At 36.9% G+C, this 15,654-nt stretch overlaps 1 long non-coding RNA gene across 1 annotated transcript; it reads left to right on the top strand.

Moving 5' to 3' along the window:
- Positions 1–9,828: 9,828 nt before the first annotated feature.
- LOC134741874 (uncharacterized) lies at positions 9,829–12,279 on the top strand. Its single transcript, XR_010127908.1, has 2 exons — positions 9,829–10,088; positions 12,115–12,279. It is a non-coding gene; the product is annotated as an uncharacterized LOC134741874 (long non-coding RNA).
- The last annotated feature ends 3,375 nt before the right edge of the window (positions 12,280–15,654 follow it).

Raw genomic sequence — 15,654 nt, 5'->3', positions numbered from 1 at the left:
ACGACACTCGTACCTGTGCAGGGGCTGTTTGTGAAATTCATGGTACTAGAAATAAAATGTGCACAAAGACAGAACGCATCTCGACCTTTTTAATTTAGTGCAAGCACCTGTATTAAGAGTTATCTTCAAAGCAATGTGATTCAGTGTCTGGTTTTTCAAAGAACTGCACTTTTAAGGCTTTAGCTGTTATAACCGAAGATTACCATTTCCCTGTACCTTGCTTCTAGACAGATACAAAAAAAGATTATAGTTGGTCAAACCAAATTGTCAGTAAATGAGAACAAAAAAGAACTATACTCATCCTTTTCTTTTGGGTGCTAGTACTAGTGTAAGACAAAGATAGTATGATTCTCCCTGTATTTCTGTATGTTTGAAATGTCAAACATCAAGATTCATCATCAAACATTTGACTTCTAGATAGACCACCTCGAGCACCGGAGTCAGAAAGTCCCTGAAGGTTGCGCAAGTTCGTATAAAGTAAACTCATCACAGGGCATTTATAATTAAAGCATTAACACGTAATTAGTCGCTTCGGAGGTCCACTGGGTCACTGGCTTTATGACCCCTGTGTAGACTATAGGTACCTACCTAGTGATTAATTTGTGTTGGTTTATGGGAAGGTTAAGTTATGCCACACCACAGATCATATTGTGCCACACGAAGAACACAGAAGAGATTGAGAAAAATATGTAAATCTATAAATATAAATATGTCAGCATTTTACAAAAATATAAGCCCTTCAAGTAGGAAAGTAGGATAAATAGATAAGTATATGTAACTTAACGCGCTGTTTTAATAGGTGTTTTATAAAAGCAAAGAGAATAGAGTGTATAGAGGCTTAATTGCCATAGTAAATTTTGTATTAGTAGTAAATATTTATTATTCGTATATTTGTTACCGTTATATCATGTTACAAATGCATTTCCGTTATTGAATTATCATTAAATTACTTAAAATAATAAATAATAATTTTTAAGAAAAAAAAACCGACTTCAATGGGGGATGCCGCTGAAAGTTTACTTATTGTTGATGGTGCACTCTTAGATTCCAGACAATGAAATGAAATAGACAGCATATTTTGCGTAATTATCCTAATCCATTTTTTGACTAATTTTGCCTAATTGCCTAATTATTATAATATTGCCTAATAATGTAGAAAAGGAGGTAAAACCACCCACTTTTCTAGTAGCATTTCGTTTTTGTAAGGGTCGCAGTTCTAACCTAACCTAACCTAACCTACTTTTCTGACAGCATTTCGTTTCTGTAAGGGTCACAGTTCTAACCTAACCTAACCCTCTTTTCTAGTAGCATTTCCGGGTCCGGGTCTGGGTCCGGATCCGAGTCCGGGTCCGTGTCCAGCTGTCCGGGTCCAAGTTTGGGTCAGAGTTCGGTCCGGATCCGGATCCAAGTTGGGGTCCATGTCCAGACCCGGGTCCGGGTCCCAGTCCGGGTCCAAGTTTGGGTCTGGGTCCATAAGGAAGAGGACAAATCGCCAAACGTGAACTATGCGTCATTGAAGAGTTCCGTTCTGATCATCATCAGCAGTTCCACTTCATCAAATGTCACTTTTTTAAATGTAAGTGCTTGATTTGTTGATGAAAACACTAAAATCACTATATGTAAGCCTTTAACATTTGATGAGTTCCCTCGATTCCTCATGGATCCCATCATCAGAACTGCGTTTTGACAACAACGGGACCAATCTGTATGTATATACTTACAATCAAAAAAAGAATTTTCAAAATCGGTCCAGAAATGACGGAGTTATGGAGTAACAAACATTAAAACAAAAAAAAAACAAAAAAACGCAACCGAATTGATAACCTCCTCCTTTTGAAATCTTGAAGTCGGTTAAAAAGTACAAAAGTTTGCCTGCTAAAAGCTAGTGAGCGAAACGCGCGAAACGTCACGTGACGTCACGCGTTCGACAGATTATCAATTAGTTGACACAAGTGGCATTAGGACTTCCGGTTCGAACGCCATCTTGATAGTAGCCTCGTGATTAATTCCTTTGTTTTTTGCTCATTAATATTGTTTAAAGTGTAATATCGATAGCTTTATTATACAATAATCTAATGTGGTAGTGTGCAGTGAATGGAGAATTAATCTCAAAGCGTGTTTAACCACCATTTTGGAGTCAACGGCCGGTAGTTCACGTGCTTCTCGTAAAATCCAGCTATCGGTTTTACGACACAACTACAACAACCACCGAACAGCGTCGCATTTATTTTGTTCCTACCCTTTTACGTGACATTGGCTACGGGCAACACCGCCCTCAAGTCCATCAAGAAAAGAAGTGGCATTAGTAGCAAACGTCAGTTGGACCGTCCAACGTGTGACGTCATCACGCTCTGTCGAATTCGCGCCAAAAATTATGAGCGTTTCAACCGCTCAAAAATTTTCAACATTTTAAATATTTTTTAATAAAATAATGTGAAGGTTTACAAAAGTATTTTTATTTTTTCCGGTGTTCAAACGATATAAATTTGATTACAAAAATTTAAAAAAAATGCATGGAGCTAATTACAAGGGGGGAATTCTAGGGGCCGGTGGGCTGGCAACATTTTTCAGCCTGGTAACATCGGATTTCTTGAAGCCTAGGAACACCAATTCAAGGATCGGTAGATCCTGGTCATAGTAGCCCATGAATCTAGTATAACTGGATCGGTCATGAGGAGTGGGGGAAAATGACCGAACGGGATAGTCTTATGTATCTTTCAGTAGGAGTAGCAGAGAAAGCGCTGTTATTGTTTGTCCTTGTCATAGTTTCACTTTTCCACCGCTGCCACAACCGAGGTTGTGGCAAACAAATAAGTACGTGACATGTCATGTTTGTTCGTTGCTTGTTTAATTATCGTTGTTTTGTATGAAATTGTGCTTTCTCTTATGAAATATAGTGATGGTTTGCGTTTTGAATGCTTGAACTTTGATAAAATAATGGTGAATTGTTCTGTAATCGGCTGTAATAGCCGCTCTGAGCAAAAATATGAGATCATAACCTTTCACACGTAAGTACGGTATTTTACACCTTCCCCTTAACGCAATATGTGAGAATAACATCGTAAAATTACGTTACACTCAAAGCAATGTAGAATCAAACGATTTCAATTAAAATATCACAATTATTTACGCAAATGAACAAAACATTATTTGTAAAATTATCCGCCCAAATTACGTAGGTAGGTAGGAGTCTGAGGTCAGCCATTTTTAAACTTCTTCTTAATTTAGCTGCATAACAATCATGTTAGGGATACCAGATGAAAATATCATAATTTTATGGGTAATTTTGACCTCGAAGTTTTTTCGTACTTCTAATTCCAAAAAATAAATAAACAAATGTTGTGAAGATTAAATGTGGTGTACATTAATTGGTGTGATTGCGATTTGTGATTTCTTTAAATTAAAACCCATAATACATTTTATTTTACGTTTTATTTACTAAACATGTTTAGTTTTGTACCACCTGCGCGAATTATAGGAGGTATTTCATTGTTTATATGCCTAAAAAGAACGGCCCATTGACATTTTATTTAACAATTTTTTAATACCGTCAAACAAGCTAACTTTGCCTCCAGGGTAATCGCCCCAACGTGATATCAAATATTGGGGTAATTTTTACCAATATGGTATCCCCACGTTTATGACGTCATCTATGTCTATCCCTTACGGGCGCACGCGTATAGCTGGTCTATATAATGCTAGGTCTATGTAGTAGCCATGTTACTTTGCATCACTATCTACTGTCCGCGCGCGAATTCCTTGCACGGCTGAGGAATTTTAGGAATGTTGGGCGACTTGGGCGTTATGACAGAGTGGTGTCATTTTGTACGTACGGGCGCGGCGCACACCCTCCTACTTCGTCGACCTCCGAATGCACGGAATTGGCGCGGGGACAGTAGCATAGCATAGCTATCTAGAATAAAATAACCCCTGCTTTAGCCGAACACTGCTTTCTTGCTGCTAAGAGCGACAGGGAAATAACATATGCACATAGACATAGTATATACAAGTAGTTATAGACGCGCCACCGAGCGACCGGGCGTAAGAGAAAGAATATTCATATAAAGTAGTAGTAGTAGTAGTAAACACTTTATTGCACAAAACAAGTACATAACACAGAAAGGATACAGTAAATATGTACAAAGGCGAACTTATCCCCTTAGGGGATAAAGTTTGGGCAGCATAGGATTTTTTCTCTTTCACTCTTATAAATTTCGGTATTTTCCTACCTATGATGCCACCCGTTCGGTGATAAGGATAAAGCATGGCACTATTTTCTCTTTCCTCTTATAGGAATCGCAATAAGACTATCTTTCTCTATCAAAGAGTGTCAGGCCCTTGCATATGGATTTCTATGTCCCTCTCAGCAGCCGGACTATCACAGGTGTGGCCGTCTTTTTCTAACTGTATTAAGTAATTAAAGAGGGATGGGAGTCTGTCGCGCTCCTCCTGTGCTAGCCCGGCTGCAGAATGTTTCTGGCGACTACCGCCCCAGTCAGGCAGGTCGCTTTGCCACGTCGCGTCGCGAGTAAAATGTGCGCAAAATCATCCCGCACGGCCTGATGAATATTCATGCCGCGATCGACACGCCTTGCCTACAATCTGTTTAAACACCTATACGTGCCCTTTGAAGCCTTTCTTGTCTTACCGAGCAGATATCACGGTTATTGTCATAATAACACTGCGTTTTTCATCATATGGGGTAAATATCACGGGAAAATAAAGCGATCAATAAAAGGGAATTGAACATATTACAACTTTACTTCAACCTTCAACGAAATCAACTATGATACTAATATTTTTTGTACAAAAAGTAACTATATCCCATCAAAAACATAAGTGTAAAATGAGAGCCAACTTCAATATTAAGAAGCCAAGTTTTTACGTACAGGCTATATTATGTGTCTAAGTATGTTACTTTAAAAATAATAAAATTTTGTTTGTTGGTAGAAAAACTAGCCAAGACAAATCCTGAACATCAATTACATACATTCCAAGTGAACTAAAACTTGGCACCCATATAGATCTCAATTATTTTACCGGCGAAGTCAACATCTCAACAACGACGCATATTCTTAATATTGAACTTGGCTCTCATTTCACATTTATGTTTTTGATGGGATACCTAATTACCTACAGTCCGTTAACTCTCAGAATGACCTTCGAATTTTAGAAAGATTCATTGGGTATCGGCGATAACACGCGAAGGTGATACTCATGGAGACTATATACCATCCATAGTGATACTGCTGTTCTGCTTTCTTATTAACTCACAAAAAGTTTTAAACTTACCGCAAAAAGTTAAGGATACGTATTGTCTCAATGTAAAATAAGCCCTAATTTAATGACATTATGCTTAATATTCGGTTGATGACTATATTGCGATTGGACTTTTTGTCATAATCTAAATAAAATAGACTCAGAATTTGATATTCGAAAACAAATTTGAAATTATATAGTTAATAATACCAGTCACATATTTCAATTCATATGGTAAAATTGTGATATTATTGTTATGGTGGTATTAACTACTCTTATATAGTTGAAAAGACGACTGCACTCTTTGGGTGTTGGATTGCAACTAAATCAGTAAGAGACTGTCATTTTCTATTACGTCCGATTTTACCCGAAAAACGAATGTCGTTCTGAGAGTTAACGGACTTGTATCATTACTTTTTGTACAAAAAATCATATAGTACGGCGGTTTTTGGTCTAGAAGTCTTCTGGAAATCGATTTTCGCTCATACCGTCGCAATTTCGCAAACATGGACATATTTGATATCAGTGCATTTATATTATTGTGATGTCTGAACACAAATATATAAATGAGATGACAAGCGCGAAAGTGGTGGGGGTAGTTGCTGTGACGTCAAAAAGTCGGCAGTACAAAGTTTTTTAACTTTTTCAGGGTTCCGTACCTCAAAAGGAAAAAAACGGAACCCTTATAGGATCACTCGTGCGTCTGTCTGTCTGTCTGTCTGTCCGTCTGTCTGTCCGTCTGTCACAGCCTATTTTCTCCGAAACTACTGGACCAATCAAGTTGAAATTTAGTATACATATGTGATTTTGTGACCCAAAGACGGACATGTAACATAAACAAATGAATTTTAAACATGGGGGACACTTTTGGGGGGCAAATGAGAAAATTAAAAAATAAAGTTTTTCAAACCATATGGTGTTATATATCGAATGAAAGAGCTCATTGTGAGAATCTCAAATATATTTTTTTTATAATTTTAGGATAAACAATTTAGAAGTTATTCAAGAAAATAGGCAAAAAAATGACCATTCCCCCTTTATCTCCGAAACTACTGGGTCTAAAATATTGAAAAAAATACACAAAATAGATCTTTACCTATAGATTACAGGAAAACTAGATTAGAAATTGCAGTCAAGCGTGAGTCGGACTTAATTACTTAGTTTTTGATCCGACCGTTACGGGTTTTTTAAAGACATTTCACTCACGTTTCACATAAAAAATACATTGTCTAAATTGTGTAATGTACGGAACACGGAACCCTTGGAACGCGAGTCCGACTCGCACTTGGCCGGTTTTTTAATAATCATACCGTATGGGGTATTAAATGAAAGGGCTTAGTGAGTAGATCACAAATATATAACGTACCATAATATTTTCACTACTTCGTTTAACAAATTATTAGAAAACGTTCAAAAATTTCTCAATTCACAGTTGACTTTGAACTGCTCTAAATTAAAAATGACTAAATGGATCATTCCGAAATACATACCAATATATACCATACTTGTAGGTACAATTCTACGTATATGTATAATTATTATTACAATATAGTGTAGCTCAAAACAATTGTCATCTACAAATTTGTACATTTTCCGGAAAATATATGTATCGTATGTAAAGTTTTGTGACACAATTAATTGTAGACTTGTCGATACAATTTACATATATGTAAGAATTTTCCACTACAAATTTGTTACTTGTATATTTTGTGGTACGCACACTTGTATTATTACAAACTTGTAACTTGACACTTGTAAAATTGTAATTGTAAGTTTTGTGGGATAGGCCACATTATACAGTCTCCATGGCCACAGGTATTCGTGAATAAAGGCGCGTTTAGATTTGGCACGAGTGTCGATTTACTAAACTGGAAATGAAGTCTTTCGCGTGATAAAAAAAACTGCGTTCTCTGTGATAATTTTACTTTATTTGAGCTTGGTATAAACTAATATAATATTAATTATACACTTAATTATAATCAATAAGGAAAACGAAGGGTTTCTTTGCAAATATTATATTTTGTTTGTATGCTGGGCGCATGCATATGTAGTCTGGCCAAAAAAGAGTAGAAATTAAAAAGTGGCAACACTGTAGTGTCGTCCCGTTTTTCTTAGATTGATTTGAAAGGGACGACACTACAGTGTTGCCACTTTTTAATTTGTACTATTTTTTGCCAGACTGTAACAAGCACATTAGCACAGGTACTTGCGCGGCTAGCTCGCGTTGATACGTGCTCAAGCAATGCTCAAGTCACCGAATTCACAGTCACAATTAGACTTATTTTTAACTTTAACCGACTTCATGATTTCAAAAGGAGGAGGTTATCAATTCGGTTGTATGTTTTTTTTTAAATGTTTGTTACTCCATAACTCCGTCATTTGAGAAAGCTGATCGTCTGGCCGTAGATGCTGTTGCTTCTGGTGATATATTTCCATATAAAAACTATTGTCATGATCTTCTGTTGCTCCCCAAAAGATATCTCAGGTTAGCCTGGGAGTTCTTTTGGTTTTGGAGCAGCTTGGAATCCGGAAGCTATTATCTTAAGATTCAAAACGACATCCCTTTAAAGCCATGGTTTTACAATAAAAAAATTAATAGACGCGAAATATCATGTTTAACCTTTAAATGCATGATTTTTTGTATAACTTTTTAATAAATTGAAATAGATGTGTCATGTTGTATAGATTGAGGGAATAATATTTTGGATAGCTGCATATTGAGCTACATCATTATGCATTTAAGGGTTAACACGAATGAGACTGGGCCATACAAGTGCTCCTTCTCATCTTGCGAGGTTTGAATTTATAGATAATCCTAAATGTGACTGTGGTGCTGAGGTGGCTGATATCAATCATATATTTTTCTCTTGTCCTTTAAACGATCGAACTGTTTTTATGGAAGCTTTACAATCCAAACATATTCCCTTTCCAACAGACATCCCTTCCTTACTTATTGATCCTGATCTTTATAATATCTTAACTTGCTTCATTTTGCGTAATAATATAAAAGTATAGTTTATTTTATTTTTTACCACATTGTATTTATTTATTTATTGTGTACCTGACCACTTTTTTTTTGTTATTCCAAATTCCGAATTTCCCTTATTCCTTTCCGCGTTATTTCCTACCCTTTTACATGACGTTGGCTACGGGCAACACCGCCCTCAAGTCCACCAAGAAGAAAAAAAAAACTCCTTCATTTCTGGACCGATTTTGAAAATTCTTTTTTGATTGTAAGTATATACAGTGCCGGCCCGAGTCCTTGATCAGGGCACGATCAGGGTAGAGCGAAATCGGGTTTTGGCACCCTTCGTTGAAGCTTTTTACCCAAAAGCAAAACTAACCGTATTTTGGGCCCGCGTCACACTCGCGTCTTTTAAAACTTATTATTTTTTTCTCATTCGCCATTTTGGCGCCCCCTTGCCATCCGGCGCCTAGAGCGGCCGCTCCACTCGCTCTACCCTAGATCCTGTATATACATACAGATTGGTCCAGTTTTTGTCAAAACGCAGCTCTGATGATGGGATCCATGAGGAATCGAGGGAACTCCTCAAATGTTAAAGGCATACATATAGGTATAGTGACTTTAGTATTTTCATCAACAAATCAAGCATTTACATTTAAAAAAGTGACATTTGATGAAGTGGAACTGCTGATGATGATCAGAAGTCGTTATGATTGGTAAGCAGGTTAGGTTTTCAAGACACATTTTTGTCAAGCTCGAGTTCTGATGATGGGATCCATGAGGAATCGAGGGAACTCCTCAAATGTGAAAGGCATACATATAGTGATTTTTGTATTTTCATCAACAAATCCAGCATTTCCATTTAAAAAAGTGACATTTGATGAAGTGCAACTGCTGATGATGATCAGAAATATCAGAATGGAACTCTTTAACGACGCATAGTTCACGTTTGGCGATTTGTCTTCTTTTTTATATTTGTTAAGCAAGTTACGTTTTTAAGACACATTTTTGTCAAGCTCGAGGTCTGATGATGGGATCCATAAGGAACCGAGGGAACTCCTCAAATGTGAAAGGCATACATATAGTGATTTTTGTATTTTCATCAACAAATCCAGCATTTACATAAAAAAGTGACATTTGATGAAGTGGAACTGCTGATGATGATCAGAATGGAACTCTTCAACGACACATAGTTCACGTTTGGCGATTTATTCTCTTCGTTATGGACCCAGACCCAAACTTGGACTTGCACTTTGAACTGCGATCCTCACAGAACCGAACTGCTATCAGAAAAGTGGGTTAAGTTAGGTTAGAACTGTGACCCTTACAGAAACGAAATGCTATCAGAACATTTGGTTAGGTTAGGTTAGAACAATGACCCTTACAGAAACGAAATGCTACTAGAAACGGGTGGTTTTACCTCCTTGTAGTTAGGCAAAAGATGCTGTCTTTTTCATTTCATTGTCTGGAGTGCACCATCAACAATAAGTAACCTTTCAACGGCATCCCCCATTAAAGTCGGTTTTTTTTTCTTAAAAATTACTTTATTTATTTTCTTGTTTATAAAATTGTGAATGCATCATAACCTAACTTTAAACTGTCACTGTCAAGTAGTTGTCATATTCAATTTATATCACATTCGCATTATGTAGCACGGTTTCCCCGAGATCCTCAAGCTCACGCGGTCTACGACTCAAACACACTGTTTTATTGATTAGAGATTCGTAAACAGTTTATTCTCTCCAAATGTTCCGCTTACCTTTTGGTGAAAGGGTCGACCCCATGGAGGAGAAACGACAAGCTAGAGAAAACACCATCAATAGTGTTATTACATTTTGTATACTCTGCGCTGCCATAAGAGTCGGTTAGTAAAAATTTTAGCTCTAAATATATGTACTAATTCATTAATTTTGAACATATACACCTCTTTCTGTCTTACATTTTTGTAGTATAAAGATTTTTGGCCAGATCATTAAATCCAACGAGTTAAACAAAGTCATGTACTGTGTCTGTACTCTGTACACAAAGATTGCCGTTTTGAAAAAGAGGATGATTTGTGTGTGCAAATTATAATTTAAACTACTACCAAACTAATACTAACAAACTTACCTATTTTCAGTTTTCTGACATTTTAGATTAGAAATTGCTTATTTTGGTGTATACTTTACAATAAGATCATATAAATAAAATAGGTAAAAATTATGATGTCTATCAAAAAATTGGTGTCAGGTACTTACCTTCTTTACCTCAGTCCAGGGGGTCATCACAATTTTTTAACCCAAGGGTTGCTGCAGTGTTGGCCTAAATGTTAATGCAATTAACCATTAACCAGTACAAATTGAACTGTAACCGTTTACGGTTAAATTTGTACTGGTTAATGGTTAATTGCAATTAAAGTTTGGCCAACACTGGGTTGCTGTGCCGTGTTTGTCTATCCTGTCTCCTATCATGGCCAAAAGTAAGGGCCGTAGTTTGGAGACCCCTGCTATATTCATACCAATACAAAATTTAGATGTTACTTTGTTAAACTTAAGGATATTTTAAGATCTGGCTGGACATAAAGACTAAATTGAAACTATGCCTTCAGTGAGATTGGTTGTGAGCACTCTGGCCGGCATAGAGGAAACATGCTGTTCTTAAACATATCTCAAGTTTTGTAATACCAAAGGTAATTTCTACAAACAATTTTATATCAAAATACTATATACTAATGGTCATACATCGGACAGGATGAGTCGAACGCCACCACAAGAAATAATAGGGACGCTGAGAATAATACACAACCGGTCTGGCCTAGTGGGTAGTGAGGTAGTAACACTGCCTATGAAGCAGATGGTCCCGGGTTCGAATCCCGGTAACGGCATTCATTTGAGTGATAAACACAGATATTTGTTCTTGAGTCATGGGTGTTTTCTATGTATACAGTGTGTATTTATCTATATACGTATGTATATTGTCGCCTAGTACCCATAGTACAAGCTGTACTTATTTACAGGCTAGGTCGATCTGTGTAAGATTGTCCCCAAATACTTGTTTATTTATTTAATACATTTAGTTCCTAAAAGAAATCTGGTACATCAATAAAAAACTACACAACAGTTAGACACTAAACCCGTAATGATTAAATGATTACAAACAATAGAAAGGGACAATTAGTGTCTGCATCTAGAGGATGTGACATTCAGGTCCCATGGACATCTGGTAACTGACAATATTGTACAACCACTCATTGCCTAATCTAGGTGTAATCTAGAAGAAAATAGCATCACTGGATAGTATAAAACAGTAGCTTTTCGCTGTCTGTCTGTCCCTATGTATGAAAAGATCTTTTTTTTATATTATTATTTAGCTTTATCCCACATTAGTGGTCCCCAAGGGTATAAGCCTCCTCCATCTGTCTCCACCTCTCTTTGTCGGTGGCAACATCCATCCATTTTTTTCCCGCAGCCTGTACAATGTCATCTGCCCATCTTTTTCTTTGCCTTCCCGCTCTTCTCTTTCCAGCTGGGCCTGGCCATTTTGTTACAAGATTTGATTTGATGAAAAGATCTTTAAAACTACGTAACGGATTCTGATGCGGTTTTCACCTATCTATAGAGTAATTCTTGAGGAAGGTTTTAGTGTATAATTTAAAAAGGTTTTGTGTAACCCGTGCGAAGCCGGGGCGGGTCGCTAGTATGAGATACAGAATTAGTGCTGATACACAAGCTTTGTTACTTGTAGTATTTTAGCCCAAAAATTGGTAGTAAGCACTCAGAAATAATAAATGATAACCTTCTTGATTAGTCAAAATAAAGATTCAAAATACAATGGTATGGAAGGCCTTTTCATAGGCCTAAAATTAATATGATGATATAATGAATGATAACATTGTACCGTGTTTGTTGCAGCCCCACTGATCCTGGAGCACAGCGGCATATAAACAACCCCAGCAGCCGTCATTATATTACTCCGGCATTCTGATTTAGACTACCATGGCAGCGATCATTCATTCACTCCTCCATGGGCTGTTCCAGTCCAAATATTATGAAATAAAATTATTGTAATTATTTTAAGCACTTGGTTTTAATACCACCATAGAGTAACTTATACTAGAGCGGTACTGTCATAGTAAATTTTGTAACCACTGTAAATTCACTGCCATCTATCGACATACTTTAAAACTAAAAATGAAGATTTATAAAAATACGATAAAATATATTTAAATATGGATAAATGATTTTTTTTATTTGCATTAATTATTTTTATGATTTTGACCCATGTTCTTTCACTGATATGCGTTAAAATTGTTAAATAACAAACGAAACCGTCAACGCCATCTATAGGACAGTAGGCCAAAGCTAGTAGCGCCCTCTGAACGAGAATCAAATTTTCTTGATTTTCGAGGCACGTTTTTTCTTTAGACTGTATCCATCTATTACGGAGTTATATCTATCTTTGATACCACCCTGTTGGTGGCAGTCAAGCATAATCCTTAAGAGTCCCCGGCAAGCTCGGTTCTCCATATAAACGTAGTTACTCTCTCATTTTAAAACGACTTGCTTAATCAAGCAAGCTCTGAAACTTTGTACTTACAATAGGGTAAGGTATATCTAGGTCTGAAATTAGTTTATGTAGCTTTAGATACTTACTTCAGATAGCTAGACTTTGACTTTATACGTATAAACTAATTTCAGACCTAGATACACCTTATATCATTGTATGTGCAAAGTTTTATTACAACCCAACAAGTAGTTTTAAAATGGGAACGGAACTCCGTTTGTATGGGAAGGTGATTTCGGCCGAGCTTGCCGGCAGCATAGGATTTTTTCTCTTTCACTCTTATAAATTTCGGTATTTCGCCATCGCCTCCTACCTATGATGCCACCCGGTCGGTGATAAGGACAAAGCATGGCACTATATATTTTCTCTTTCCTCTTATAGGAATCGCAATAAGACTATCTTTCTCTATCAGAAAGTGTCAGGCCCTTGCTTGAAATAGTGATTACCTAAGCTAGTATTCAAGATGTGTATGGCTCCTCTACACCATTGGCCATGATTGGCAATTGCAGATGATCCTGATCGTGTAGAGAGCTTAATGGCCTAACGGCGATGATGGAGCGTAATCGCCATTCTGTCGGTTTTAGGGCAAACAAGGAAGTGGCGGCCATGATTGTTCGCATGCCCACACAATGGAATCGTCGCCCATTCTGTAATGGACCATCATTGCCTATGGTGTAGAGGAGCCATTAGACGAACCTGGACGACGGCACGTGACAGCTTCTCCATACAAACATGGTCCTCGTTTTTCTCTCTGTATATAACCCCTAGGCTACCCCGCCACAATTTTTCTTTAATATATGACATCTATTACAGTTTTGACTTGATATTTATATTATAATAAGGCAAAGTATTATCATGTAAAAAAAATAAACAACATTTACCTACTACGAGTTACAAGGTACAACATGAAGCACCACGCGACGTTAACACCCGAGCGACGTTGCCGCACGCGCCGCATGCGGCACGAGCAACTAGGGCCTACCACATCTTCATCTACAGTCTGGCAAAAAAAGAGTAGAAATTAAAAAGTGGCAACACTGTAGTGTCGTCCCGTTTTTCTTAGATTGATTTGAAAGGGACAACACTACAGTGTTGCCACTTTTTAATTTCTACTCTTTTTTTCGGTATTTATGTATGGATAAATATTTTTTTAATTTGCATTAATTATTTTTATATTTTAATGCGTTAAAATTGTTAAATAACAAACGAAACTGTCAACGCCTTCTATCCGAGAGTAGGCCAAAGGTAGTGGCGCCATCTGATCGAGAATCAAATTTTCTTGATTTTCGAGGCACGTTTTTTCCTTAGACTCTATCCATCTATTACGGAGTTATATCTATCTTTGCTATAACCATTGACACGCCTAAGGACGGGACTTACGGGCAATAAGAATGGGGCCAGTCCGCACCAGTTTTCGTGAATCCGGGTATATTACAACAAGGTATTTTAGTCTATTAGTAGGACTTGGAAAATTCTTAATCCATTCTCCAATCTAGATTGGCCTAAAAAAAAGTGCGTATCGGACTTGCGCACGAAGGGTTCCGTACCATTAAGCAAAAAAATCACGTTTGTTGTATGGGAGTCCCACTTAAATATTTATTTCATTCTGTTTTTAGTATTTGTTGTTATAGCGGCAACAGAAATACATCATCTGTGAAAATTTCAACTGTCTTGCTATCACGGTTCATGAGATACAGCCTGGTGACAGACGGACAGACAGACAGCGGAGACTAGGTAATAGGGTCCCGTTTTTACCCTTTGGGTACCCTATTACCAGCTGGATACGAATAGTAATTAATAAGACGGTCTCGACTTTACGGCATACCTTTTGCCATGTTTCCATTTTTAACTTGTAGATTTATAGGTACAATGCACCCCAGGTGACCTAATAGGCACAGAATAAGTAATACAAGTTTGACAGCGATTCAGGGACGAAACATGGTGTCCCTTTCTAATGTATGGCACTATCCCTTTCGGCTATTTAGGGTTATCAAAATTCAAGTCATTATCTTATCTGTGGTCGTACACGCAAAGCATAGACCTAGCATTATATAGACCAGCTATACGCGTGCGCCCGTAAGGGATAGACATAGATGACGTCATAAACGTGGGGATACCATATTGGTAAAAATTACCCCAATATTTGATATCACGTTGGGGCGATTACCCTGGAGGCAAAGTTAGCTTGTTTGACGGTATTAAAAAATTGTTAAATAAAATGTCAATGGGCCGTTCTTTTTAGGCGTATAAACAATGAAATACCTCCTATAATTCGCGCAGGTGGTACAAAACTAAACATTTTTAGTAAATAAAACGTAAAATAAAATGTATTATGGGTTTTAATTTAAAGAAATCACAAATCGCAATCACACCAATTAATGTACACCACATTTAATCTTCACAACATTTGTTTATTTATTTTTTGGAATTAGAAGTACGAAAAAACTTCGAGGTCAAAATTACCCATAAAGTTATGATATTTTCATCTGGTATCCCTAACATGATTGTTATGCAGCTAAATTAAGAAGAAGTTTAAAAATGGCTGACCTCAGACTCCTACCTACCTACGTAATTTGGGCGGATAATTTTACAAATAATGTTTTGTTAATTTGCGTAAATAATTGTGATATTTTAATTGAAATCGTTTGATTCTACATTGCTTTGAGTGTAACGTAATTTTACGATGTTATTCTCACATATTGCGTTAAGAGAAAGGTGTAAAATACCGTACTTACGTGTGAAAGGTTATGATCTCATATTTTTGCTCAGAGCGGCTATTACAGCCGATTACAGAACAATTCACCATTATTTTATCAAAGTTCAAGCATTCAAAACGCAAACCATCACTATATTTCATAAGAGAAAGCACAATTTCATATAAAACAACG

The sequence above is a fragment of the Cydia strobilella genome, chromosome 5 (genome assembly GCF_947568885.1).
Source record: "Cydia strobilella chromosome 5, ilCydStro3.1, whole genome shotgun sequence".
Taxonomy (NCBI): Eukaryota; Metazoa; Arthropoda; class Insecta; order Lepidoptera; family Tortricidae; genus Cydia; species Cydia strobilella.
This window is presented reverse-complemented; position numbering and strand designations above follow the sequence as displayed.